Here is a 12,097-nt window from a genome sequence, read left to right as displayed (position 1 = left end):
GACAATAAAACTTAAACTTAATTAAGAATTTCGTCCTTCTTGTTTTGACAAAAAAAAATCATATTTTAATCTCTAAACTTTAAAATCCAAATACACAATAAATTTAAAAAAATATATTAACATAAAACTAAAAAAAATCATAAAACCCAACTTTAATTAGAGAATGAATTACAATATACACTTGTACATAAACCAACTAGATGGGGTAAGTATGGTAAGTATGCTAAAGAAAACGATATGATGATTTGATTACATGACCGTCTTATATATTGCATTTTAACTATTAAATATTATTTTGTTACCCTATACAAAACTTATATCATGTCTATAGTATTATGTCAGTTTTACATAATAAATTCAAATTTTTAAACATCCGATTACACCCAAACCCATATCTTTAGAGCATCTACAACATCATACCATCGTTTGCCTCTCTCTCCTCTCTCCTTTTGTCCGCCTCTCTCTCCCCTCACAAAATGCATCTGAACGTCCGTGTTTTAGTCAAGAATTTTGTACACCCTCCGCCCTCTCTCTTATTTTTCGTCTCACTCCTCTCACCTCTATTCCACGTTTGATAGGATGCCCACATTAAAAAAAACTCTTAGTTTATAATACTATGTGCGAAGAAAATCAAAATCGAGAAATTTCTAAGCATAAGCCTCACATTTTCTTTAGTATTTCGTACTTGTTTAATAAAATAATTTCATATATATTTCTAGAAGGCTACCATATAAATCCAAATAAAAATAGATTCATAAAGGCTTTTTGGTCTCAAGGCTTTATGTGACCGTGTGTCACGAGTCCCACCTCCAACCTTCCAAATAGTTCTATAAACAATTTATGAACGTATATTTTTGTTAGTTTGTTTCATTGTTTACGTGTTATTGGCTATATTTAAAATACTTTTACATGTATACATTTTTAAGTTATTTTGAATTAATTTATTCATGTTATTGATTATGAAGTTTTATAAATAATTAGTGTGTTACACGTGTTATAACCATCATTTTATAAAGATTATTATAATACATAGTTTAAACAAAATGATATGTTGGACTCTAAATTTCTAGTTGATAGAGCTTAGGGGCTGTTTGGTTCATTCAAATTTGAATGAGCATCTGTTCCATTCAGCAATAACAGTAAGTCTGAATGATTCAGACATGATTTTAACCATTCAGATGTTTTTCTATTTGAAACCAAACAGTCTGAATTCTGAATGATGTTTACATCTGAATGGTTTCATTCAAATGTAAACAAACAACCCTTTAGAGCATTTCCAATGGGTTCTCTATACCCATTTTTATTTCTAAAATTTAGAAATCATCTAAATAATCACTCTAATCAATTCTTTATCTCCAAACTTCATCTTTAAATTTTAGTGAAATGATATAGGAAGCCTCTAAATTTACAGTGTTGTCATAATAATCCATTTCCAACTACCCATCTATAAATATATATTAGAAATCAATTTATATTGAAAATGATAATAAGACAAAATAGTTAGGAGTTAAATTATAAATAAAAGAAAGAGAAAAAAGAATATAGAGATGATAATGGAGAATGAGTTGGTGACGGTTATTATAAAATGATGTATAAAATTAAGAAATTATGTTTTTAGTTAAATTTTAAAGATGAAGATAAAGAACCCATTATAAATGCTCTTAGGTGTTTTTTATATATTTATCAGCTATAATTAAATCTTTACATATAAAGGTTTAACTGAATTACGAAATGATGAGATAATGATAAGATACATATATACAATAATTATTATAATATTTAAATTAGATGTAGAATAACGACTAAAAAGATAAATAATAAATAAAAAATCAAATAATAACAGAAAGGACTATAATATATCAATACTTCTTGGGAGAACATTCACTCATTTATAGCCCACTGCATGTCTAAATTTTATTGAAATGTAACTCAACTTCCTCTACTTTTATATAATTTAAATTTAACCACGATCTAAAATCGCGACCGCGTTAGGTTGTAGGCTGAGATCGGTGAACTTCTAGTTTTAGTCGAATATGATTTATCTGATTTTTGTCACCTAATAAGAAGCTTGGAGTAGTCACCAAATGCCTCATATTTTCACTACTAAATAACTCACCCCATCATTTTAATCAAATATTACTTGATTGTTTTCCCTAAAATATAAAACCGTGTTGAGTGTGTTATGTGTTTAGTTTTGATTTTATGAAGATGATAAAATGGTCGTGCCATATAAGTTTCTAGAACATTTTTAAAGTCAGATAATACAGAGGCGGCTCAACAATTATTGAGGCCTAAAGCGAACTATGAAATTAAGGCCTTAGTTTTATAATTTAGCTTATTTTAAAAAAAAACTACCCTTATTCAAATGATATATCAAAACAAAAATATATGTTGTGTTAACATATTATTATTTTTTTCATACTGTTTAATCCACTTTATTTCTTATTTATATTTTGATATATATTTTATCACAAATTGAGTTGTATTACGGATATATATACTTTTATATACATTTGAAAGCAAAACTTCAAATATATTTAAAACAGCAACAGTAGATACAACTTAGTTTATAACTATTTTTTTTAATATTAATAAACTCTAACTATTTGTTTGAATTCATAATCATAATAAAACATTAATTTTAAGTATAAAACAATAAAAATAGACAGGACAAAAGTATATTAAGTTTTCTTTTTACCTTTTGGTACAACAGTTCATACGTGCTTGTCAAGGGTAAATAGAATCTCTTATCTCGTCAATGTCATCTTCTCTTATCATTTTTCTTAACCAAGAAAAACAGAGCAACTTAAATTTTCTTCCCATCTGAAACATATATTAACCATCTAAATTTGGAGGCCTTTTTATAAATGGAGGTACTTCTATGGCCCTGAGATAATAATAAAACCAAACATGATATAGCTAACATTACACACAATTTCTTATTGCTTGCTTTTCCTAAAAGTACTCTCCCTCACTCATCACTATGTGCATGCTTGGTTGGTTTTAATTACAACACTTACTTCTGCCCATAAAAGCCACAAAAATATAATAATAATATTCTAACCCCTAAGTCTGTGTATATATTAATATAACAACTTCTCTAGCTAACATCTACACATCACCCTTAAACATGAGGGCAATGATAGATTTGGGTAAGGAAAGAGGACCTATGGGAATGCATATGATCACCACAGCAACCACCGTTGACCGGCAGTCGAGAGGTTGGACTGCGGCGTTCTCTGCGGTCCATACTCGACTGCCTCGTCCCGGCTTGTTGTGCAGCCGGTTTTGAACCTCCGGCTGCAAACGTTTCTCCAGATTCTTCCTCTTCTTCCTCCTCCTCGGCTTTCTCAAGTGATACAGATTCACCATCGTCGTCACCCTCCACCGTAAGCATATAGTTGTCCACAACTCCAAAATCTTTTGTTAAATAAATTATTAAAATTGATTAATATTTTTTTACCTTTTAATGCACATGAGGCCTCACTAAAAACTGTCTCTCTATATAAATTACGGTTTTTAATAATATCGTTGTCATAATATTGCCACAAAGGACATCTAATCAAATCACATTGCCTATTATGGTAACGATATTATTGCTATAAGTGAAATTTTACTCTGTTCGTTTATTTGTTTATTTATGAATATTTAATTTTGTAGAATCGTTCGTTGACGTCCTCCACCACCACCGTAAAAGGTACATTCTTCGGGCAAAGGAACGGGCGAGTCAGTTTATGTCTCCAAGACGACAACCACCACCGACGTACACCATCAAGGCGCACGCCACCCACAACTGCCACCTCATCACCATCATTCTCACACCCACTTCTACTTTTGGAACTTGCTGTCCCCACATCTTCTTTAGCAAAAGAAATGCAGCACGGTCTCCTACGCATTGCTCTGGTGGAGGAAGACCGTGCTGACCGCCACCAGATAACCAGTGGCGGTGGGATATTTGAAGTACCTATATGGTCTATGTATTGTAACGGTCGAAAAGTTGGTTATGCCAATAGACGGAAGATGACAGCTGCTGACTCAGCAGCCCTTACACGTATGCAATCTGTCTCGGCTGGAGCCGGTGTTTTACCGCCCGAAAATAATAATAATAATAGCATCGATGGAATCATGTACCTTCGAGCTAGTTTTCGGCGAATCACTGGTTTGCCGAACTCAGAGTCATTTCATATGATAAACCCTGGTCATGATGGAAAACCATCTTATAATAATAATAATAATAATAATAATAATAATAATAATAATAATAATAATAATAATAATAATAATAATAATAATAATAATAATAATAATAATAATGGTTCTGGGCAAGAGCTTAGTATATTTCTTCTTAGATCATCTTCTTAAATCAAAATACATTTATTATGTAACATTTGTATATATGTTCTTAATCAAAGTATAAAGTTTTTTCTCTTGATAATTAACTAAGATAATTTTTTCATATGATATGACACGTTAAAATATTTAACACCAACATGATGTGTTTAACCAGTTTATCTTTACGAGTTGAATGAGTTGATGGGATGTAATCGAGTTGTGAATGTGTCATAACTAGGTGGGTTAATCCGAACATGCATGACCCTTTTAGTTAAACAATTCGTTTATTAAATGGGGTAGATATAACAAATCAAAATGTGATTATAATCGTGTTTTGTTAGAAATTGCCACCCCCGGAACAAATGTCATATGACACATAATAAAAAAAAAGTCGACGTGGTCAAAAGTTACTAGCATGTCAACTACCGGGGCATGCGGGTCAGATTACCTTGAATCAAATCTTTTAGAAGTTTATTACCTTATTGTTTGTATCAAAGACATCAACCATAACCTGAACATCACACACATATATTTATTTGTATAAAAGACATCAACCCTAACCCGAGACCTTTTAATTTGTGCAACCCCACCATGACTTGTTTAACCCGTTAATCTAAATTAGTCAAATGGGTTGGGAGGTTGTAACCTAGTTGTAAAAAGGTTATATAGGTTGGTGAGTTGTAATAATTGGGTTAGACGGGTGTTTAACTTATGGTGATTGACCTATCTTCTTAAACGGGTTAGTGAGTTGAAATGGGTTAAGAGGTCAACCCAAGCACAATCTGTTTATCTAGCATATTAGATATGGCAATTCAGTAACTAATTTTATTTCGTGTCACGTTAGAAATTAACACCCTAATGTTAGTTATTTTCTTAGATTTTTGTTGTTACATGATTAGATGGATTTTGAAGATTTGTGAAGTAGACACACTAGACATGCTCACAAGTAGAGATGTAAAAAACCCGGTTTGAGACCGGATCATGAACCGACCCAAACCGTAGGTTTTAATACCAGTTCCCTTTTTAACAACCTAACCGGTTTTAAAACTTGTTCTTAACCGAACCGAACCGACCTGGATTAGGTCGGCCTCTATATATTGCTTCTAAACCGGTTTACAAACCAAACCGGTTTGGGTCAAACCAATTTTGACCAAGCTTTGACCAAACCGATTCGATTAATAAACCGGTTCGGTTTGGGAAAAAACTAGTTTTGTACGGCTCTACTCACAAGTCACAAGCCACTTACATATATTAGTCATTTTTTGGTTTATTCATGGTTCATGCAAGCAGACCAGAGCCCATAAAAAACAGCCCAAAGGCCTAAACATTAATTCTTTCCTTGACTTTAAGGGCCCGAAAAAACATTAAAAGGCCTAAACATGAAATCCTTCTTTTAGAATTCTTCTTATTTCTCAGGATCAAAAAGTGTGTCAGGCTGTAAGCTAAGGCTCCTAGAACGGGCGGGTTGGGCCAGTGCCGAGTCAAACTAGATTTGGTCCAAACAAGTTCGTTCAAAAAAAAGTTCAGGTCAAAGTGGGTTGTTTTAAACAAGTATCACATTCGTTCGGGTCAGTACAGGTTTGGACTAAAATAGGCTTCAATTGAATTGAGTTGTTTCGAAAAGAAAAAAACATATAATTATGAAATAATCGAATACTTTGATAGTAATTAAATTAGTCGTAACCAAAGAAACTGAAATTGCCAAACCAAATAAATAACTTGTGGTTAGGTCATATATTTTCCTAATAACCGATTTTTATGTTTCGATTATGGTCTTTTGGATAACTGAAATAATCGAATCGAACGTTAACCAAAGCTATATCGTGATCAGAGCAAACCCGTTTAATTGACTTGACTAGTACCCAATAGAACAACCGACAAATATTTTCTTTTTAAAAAAAAATTGTAGTGTGATATGAGTTTCCAATCTGAATATGTCTTTGGGTTGAAAAATAACACATTATTTGTAAGTTGGACAATGGCTTTTAGTTAATGTTTAATTTTTATAAGTTTTGGGCCGATTGGGCCAAAGCCCATAACTATAGACCCAGTAGTAGGTTAATCAACCCATAACCAAATCCATTATGTAATTAACCGTACTGGCTATAGATTTAGTAACTAGAGGTGTAAAAAAAAAACTAGTCCAGAACCGGTTAACCCAAAACCAAACCGAATCGGTTCACATCTAAAACCGGTTTTAGTCAAACCGGTTCCCAGACCGAACCAAATTGCCAGTTCGTATAGTAGCTCGGCCTTTTCACAATCATACCGGTTCTAAAACCGGATTTTTTTGCCTGAAACCGGTTTGGGTCAACCCGGTTTTGATCATGCAAAACCCAAATTGGTTCGGTTTGGGAAAAAACTGGTTTTGGTTTTGTACACCTCTATCAATAACTGACATATTTAGTTATGGTCCCTGAAGAAACACGGATTCGATCCCCGGGCATGGGTCCTGGATCCAATGAGTCCACAGGGTAAAGTATGATAATTACAATTAGGATATGAGTATGACTTCCCGAAGTCCAATGACCGGAACCTGCAAAACAGACACCGTGAGTCTCGCTACAGGAAGGACAAGAGGCGTGAGAATCAGTAACGTTCGTAAATGGAGAAAGTACTGAAGTAAACAGACTAAGTGTAGTCAGAATGCAAGTGAGTGAATGAATACCTCATACCGTTTGACAAGGTATTTATAGCCGAAGGATGTAGGAAGATGATTGGGCCAGCTGTCCTCTTCCAGAAGATTTTTGATAACTGCCTGGATGCGTGTCATCTTGTGATAGGTTGAGCTATACGTCCCATGTGCATAGGTATAACAACCTGGACACGCGTCGCCCAATGATAGGATGGATTGCACCCTGGCCATGTGCACGGTTATAACAAACTGGCCAGGTGTCATTTATTTATTGGCTGTTCAGTCACGTATTCCCAAAGTAAGAGTCATGAACCTTCTTCTAGAGAGTATTTGAGTGATGACAGCTGTCCTACTGGCATTGTCTTCCGGATTTTTAGGCGGACAGATATCCCGTCCTGCGAATGACTTTTGAGGATGCCAGGATGCTTCCGCGCGTGTTGTGAGGACGTTCCTCCTCATTCGTGATATGCGGGTGGTCCATGTGTCCCGCGGGTGGCTTATAAGAGGATTCTCTGTGACCCGCGGGTGGTACTTAAGGGTATTTGGGTCTTTTTGGTACCCTACCTCTACAAGTCCCCCCAGTCTAGTGTTTCTTCCGTGTGAAATCTTTATGCGGGTGAAATTCTGGACTTAATGCGTATTGGGGATTATTATTGTTCAGAAGTTAGGTAGAAAATATCTTCTGATGTTATGGATAATCATAAAAAAGGACAAGTTGCTCACTCGCAGGTGCGTGAACAGGTGATGGAACGTTTTTTACGGCTGTCACTGTCCCCTACTGTACAACTTTTTCTCTTTTTCGAATTTCCCGCGTGACGTGTCAGTCGCTGGTTGGGTGATGTTTTTCTCTCTCTACTGTTCATATCCCATCGCATTAATTGCGATGGGTATAAATAAGAGAGACTCCTTTCTTTAGAGGTTTTATCACTCTTTTCCTCTGATTATTTCTTATTTTCTCTCTGATAAAGTATCGAATCTTTCTTATATGTCTTCCTTAAATCTTCCTAAAATGTCGAATGTTCAGACTGAAGTTGATGAGATAGAAATTGCATGGGACTACTCAGAATATGAAAAGTTATTGGAAACGTATGGTATTCCACCCGAGTGGGAACTAGAGTTTCCTTCTATCGGTTCTATAGCCAGTTTCCCACCGCCTGGGAAAATGGCTTTGCATGCCGATTATTTTGTTCATGGAAACTTCCGTTTACACATAACGAGATTCCTTCAGAATGTGTTAACTGCCTATGGAATCCATTTATCTCAATTGCATCCTCGTGCTATGATGCGAATTCGTCATTATGAATTCGTATGCATAGCACGTGACATGGTGCCACATATTGATCGATTTCCAGTTTTTTACCGTCTTGCCATTCGTGATGGTTGGTATACGTGTCAGGGGTTTTCTGACCGAAGCATCGGATATGAAGTTGAAAAGGTATCTAAAGATTGGCGGAATAAGTTCTTTTGGATTTCTGAGGACGTGGTGCCGTTAAACATGGTTCGCCGTCCGGTGAACTATGCCCTTCTGGACATTGTTACCGCTAATTATGAAGGTCAAGAATGGTATCGCGTACTCACGATGGAACCAACACCAATGCGGGCACTGCCAGAAGAAGCCTTGGTGTGGGCAGGCATGAGTCGCTTATGGGTCTCAGAATTTATGGAGCCTATTTTTGTTGACTTATATGAACGTAAGTTATTCTTACTGTTTTTTCTTCTTTTTGCGATGTATTCTATAATTAAATATTTTATCTCCTCAGGTCGGGGTTCGATGTTCAATGCCCCTTTTGAAGATAGGGGTTGTGTCCGACATGGCATCCGGGATGCCAGTGGCATGCCTATTCTCGAGAAAACTAAGTCCCGCTTCCTTTTTCCAAAGAAGGTGCGGGCTGAGCCCATTGTCTCGAACGCCACCTTTGAGACAGGTGCGTATGTTCTAAACCCTCATCCGCTTTTTTGCTATTACTTCTGACGGGACGATCGCCACTTTATTGTCGAGTGACGATGACGGAGATAGTTCTGACTTCTCGATCTCCCATGGAGAGAGGGAATCTGATGATGACACACCTAAACCTTCTTCTGTCTCCTATTTGTTGGAAGAATTGGAGAAAAAGAGAGCTTTTATGGCTTCCAAGCAAGACAAGTGGGCGTCGAGACTGCGGATGTTGAGGCGGGACCTTCGAAGAAGAAACGAAAAATTCGCCGTCCTAAGAAGCCACAATACAGCCTTGCTGACCGTATTGACACTGTTGAAGGTACATATTAATCTTTTTTAAGTACTATACTTTCATAAGATGTGTAGCTAAAGATAGCTTTTGTTTTTCTAGACCCACTGATCTTTAGTGAAGATGTCTCTGAGAAGTTGTCTACACCAACTCCTCAAACTGAACAGCAACCATCTCCTTCTCCAGAGAAGAATGTGGAGGATAAGCCTCCAACTTCTCCTAGCAATATTAACACGGAGGATCAACCATCCTCACCTTTGGTAGAGGAGAGAGTGCCAACCCCTCCGATTGATACTGCCACTATAGAGGGGGCTAACATCCAGTCTGAGACTGATGATCGTTTTTACTATCTTTTTGAGGCTGGGGGTGGTACTGGTGGTCAGCTAGGACAATCCTGCTGTTAATGAGGAGGGTTACAGGACTGAGGAGTCTCCTCCTCAGCCTCCTCCTCAACAACTTTTCTCAACCCCAACTCGTCTTAAACCTTCGGGTTCTCGTTACTATGGGGATACGGGCCTGGGTGATACACATGAATTGTTTGTCCCTCCATGGGGGATTACTAACGGGTCACGGTTCTCCCATCCTAGAACTTGTATGGATTTCGTTGAACATTGTACGTGTGACAATCGTCAATTTCAGGTTAACTCCGTTAATTCAACTCCGTCAATTCAAACTTAAAGATCACTGAATCTATAACGCACACCTCATTACATTTAAACTAGGGTTTAAATGACGCTTAACACTTACTACATGTGTAGTCTTTCGGGAATTGCACCGAAACGCAAACGAGTTGACGCAAACGATTGGTGAATAAACGAAAAACGTCAAAACAATAATTATGTGATAATTATGTGTTAGACTTATGTGTTATGTGATAACATGGTATAAATGTTAACTCAATGTGCTAGAACTAGTTATTTAAGCTAGAAAAGTAACATTTGGAAGTTGAGGGACTAAAGTGTAACATGTTATTATAAATAATAACATAAACTAAAACCCTAACACTCTTTCTCTCCCTCCCAAACCCGACGGCAGCTCTAAGCCCCCCCCCCTTGCGATCGGCCTCATATACACACATACAATCAAGATTGTTCAAGTTTGATTGAAGATTAAGGTGTTAGGAAGGTATAAACAACTATCCTATGCATCCTCTATGCTTAATTTCGATTTTAATGGGTTAATTATAAACCCTAGGTCTGATTTTTATATGTGATGGTGTTCATGTGTCTTGTTTTGATTGAAAGATGTATTGATTGTTGAATTGATAGCTAGTATTGGTGCTATTGCATGTTAATTGTTGTGTCTTTGAGTTTGAGATCAAATAAAACCCTAACCATGTGTGTATGGTGTAATTGATATGCATGGATAGTGGTTATAGTGTCTAGAATGTTATATGAATGATTTGTGGTCCATAGATGGTTAATATGTTGAGTTTGGATGCAAACAGTTTCTGGACAGATTGTGTTGTTGATGTTCAATTGATTGTAACGGGGTGTAAATGTGAAAATTGGTTGAGATAATTGATACTACAGTAAACTAGGTTGAGTCTAGTTTCTGAAGAATGTAAATTTGCAATTTTTGGACGTGTAAAAGTTAACCTTTATGATTTTACAAAAACGTTGTGCAAAGCTGAGTTGTTAGACCTGCTGTTAGGTTGTTTTGTAAATGTTATATCTCATGAACTACGAGTCCAATTGGGTTGGTTCCACTTCTGAAAGTTGACTTGTTGAGTTAGGAACCTAACCCAAGTGGTCTTGCAATTATTGGATTTTTCGTTTAACGGGAATTTCAAATAACATTCTGTTGCGCATGAATTTGACTGTTATGAGTTTGCTGTAATGATTTGATTATTGTGAGAAACCTATGTGGAATAAAAATATAATAAAATATGTTCTGGAAACCTAAGACATATATGCTTTTGTGATGATTTTTGGTAAATTAATTGTGACGCTATGATCGGTGGGATAGACTAGTTTTTCAAGTAGAATTCTGTCGTTAAGAAACTAGTTGCTGAATTTTGTGAAAATTGCATGAAACAACGTGATTGCTAATTTATTATCGTGTTTTGACCAAATTTCCCTTGAGGGGAATGATTGCTAATTAATTGTCGTGTTTTGACCAAAATGCCCTTGTGGGGAATAATTGCTAATTGATTGTCATGATTTGACCAAATTGCCCTCGTGGGGAATAATTGCTAGTTAATTGTTATGTGTTGACCAAATTGCCTTTACGGGGAGTAATTGCTAGTGATGTACATTATGAATACATGACACGTAAATAATTGCTCACACATGTAACGTATCACAAATACACTTGTTAAAGTCACACACGATTCACAAACGAAACACGAAACATGTTGTGTGCATAGGTATTATGTGCCGGGTCTAGAGACTCGATAATATTCCGACACTTAGAAAAAAATCTCTTTGTTGTTTTAGAACGCTAGAGAGAGTTTTTCTGTGACGCGCATCTTGGTGAATTATTTTGGGAATACTTCGCAAACAGTGAGTTCACTTACCCCTTTTAAACTGTTTTCAAACGTTTTTCACTTGGGGGAGATAACATACTCCGAAAACGATTTTAAGATTTTGTTAATATAGATTATATATCACTTGTAAAGACTAAGTGGCAAACGCAATAACTAAAGTCCTTCATTCACATCGAACCGTTTAATATTGGATAATAGCGAGTCATTGTTGAGTAGTACTACTGGGTTTGACAAACCCCACCCAACGCTAAACTCTGCTGGAGGTCGAGTGGGTGTAATCTTGGCTAAACACATACCATAGTCGGGATAGACCTGGTGGCAAGGCAAATGATAAACAGTCAGCTTCGGTGTCGAACACTTAGTAATACTTGTTTTATAGGCTAGCTACCTATAGATATATAATTGACATAACACTAT

General features: G+C 36.1%; 1 pseudogene across 1 annotated transcript; it reads left to right on the top strand.

Moving 5' to 3' along the window:
* Positions 1–3,076: 3,076 nt before the first annotated feature.
* LOC143538767 (protein MIZU-KUSSEI 1-like) lies at positions 3,077–4,257 on the top strand (annotated as a pseudogene). Its single transcript, XR_013136311.1, has 2 exons — positions 3,077–3,389; positions 3,661–4,257. The product of XR_013136311.1 is annotated as a protein MIZU-KUSSEI 1-like (transcript).
* Positions 4,258–12,097: the final 7,840 nt, after the last annotated feature.

The sequence above is a fragment of the Bidens hawaiensis genome, unplaced genomic scaffold (genome assembly GCF_021521415.1).
Source record: "Bidens hawaiensis isolate Kalapana, Puna unplaced genomic scaffold, B.hawaiensis_p1.1 tig00011691_1, whole genome shotgun sequence".
NCBI classification, from domain to species: domain Eukaryota; kingdom Viridiplantae; phylum Streptophyta; class Magnoliopsida; order Asterales; family Asteraceae; genus Bidens; species Bidens hawaiensis.
This window is presented reverse-complemented; position numbering and strand designations above follow the sequence as displayed.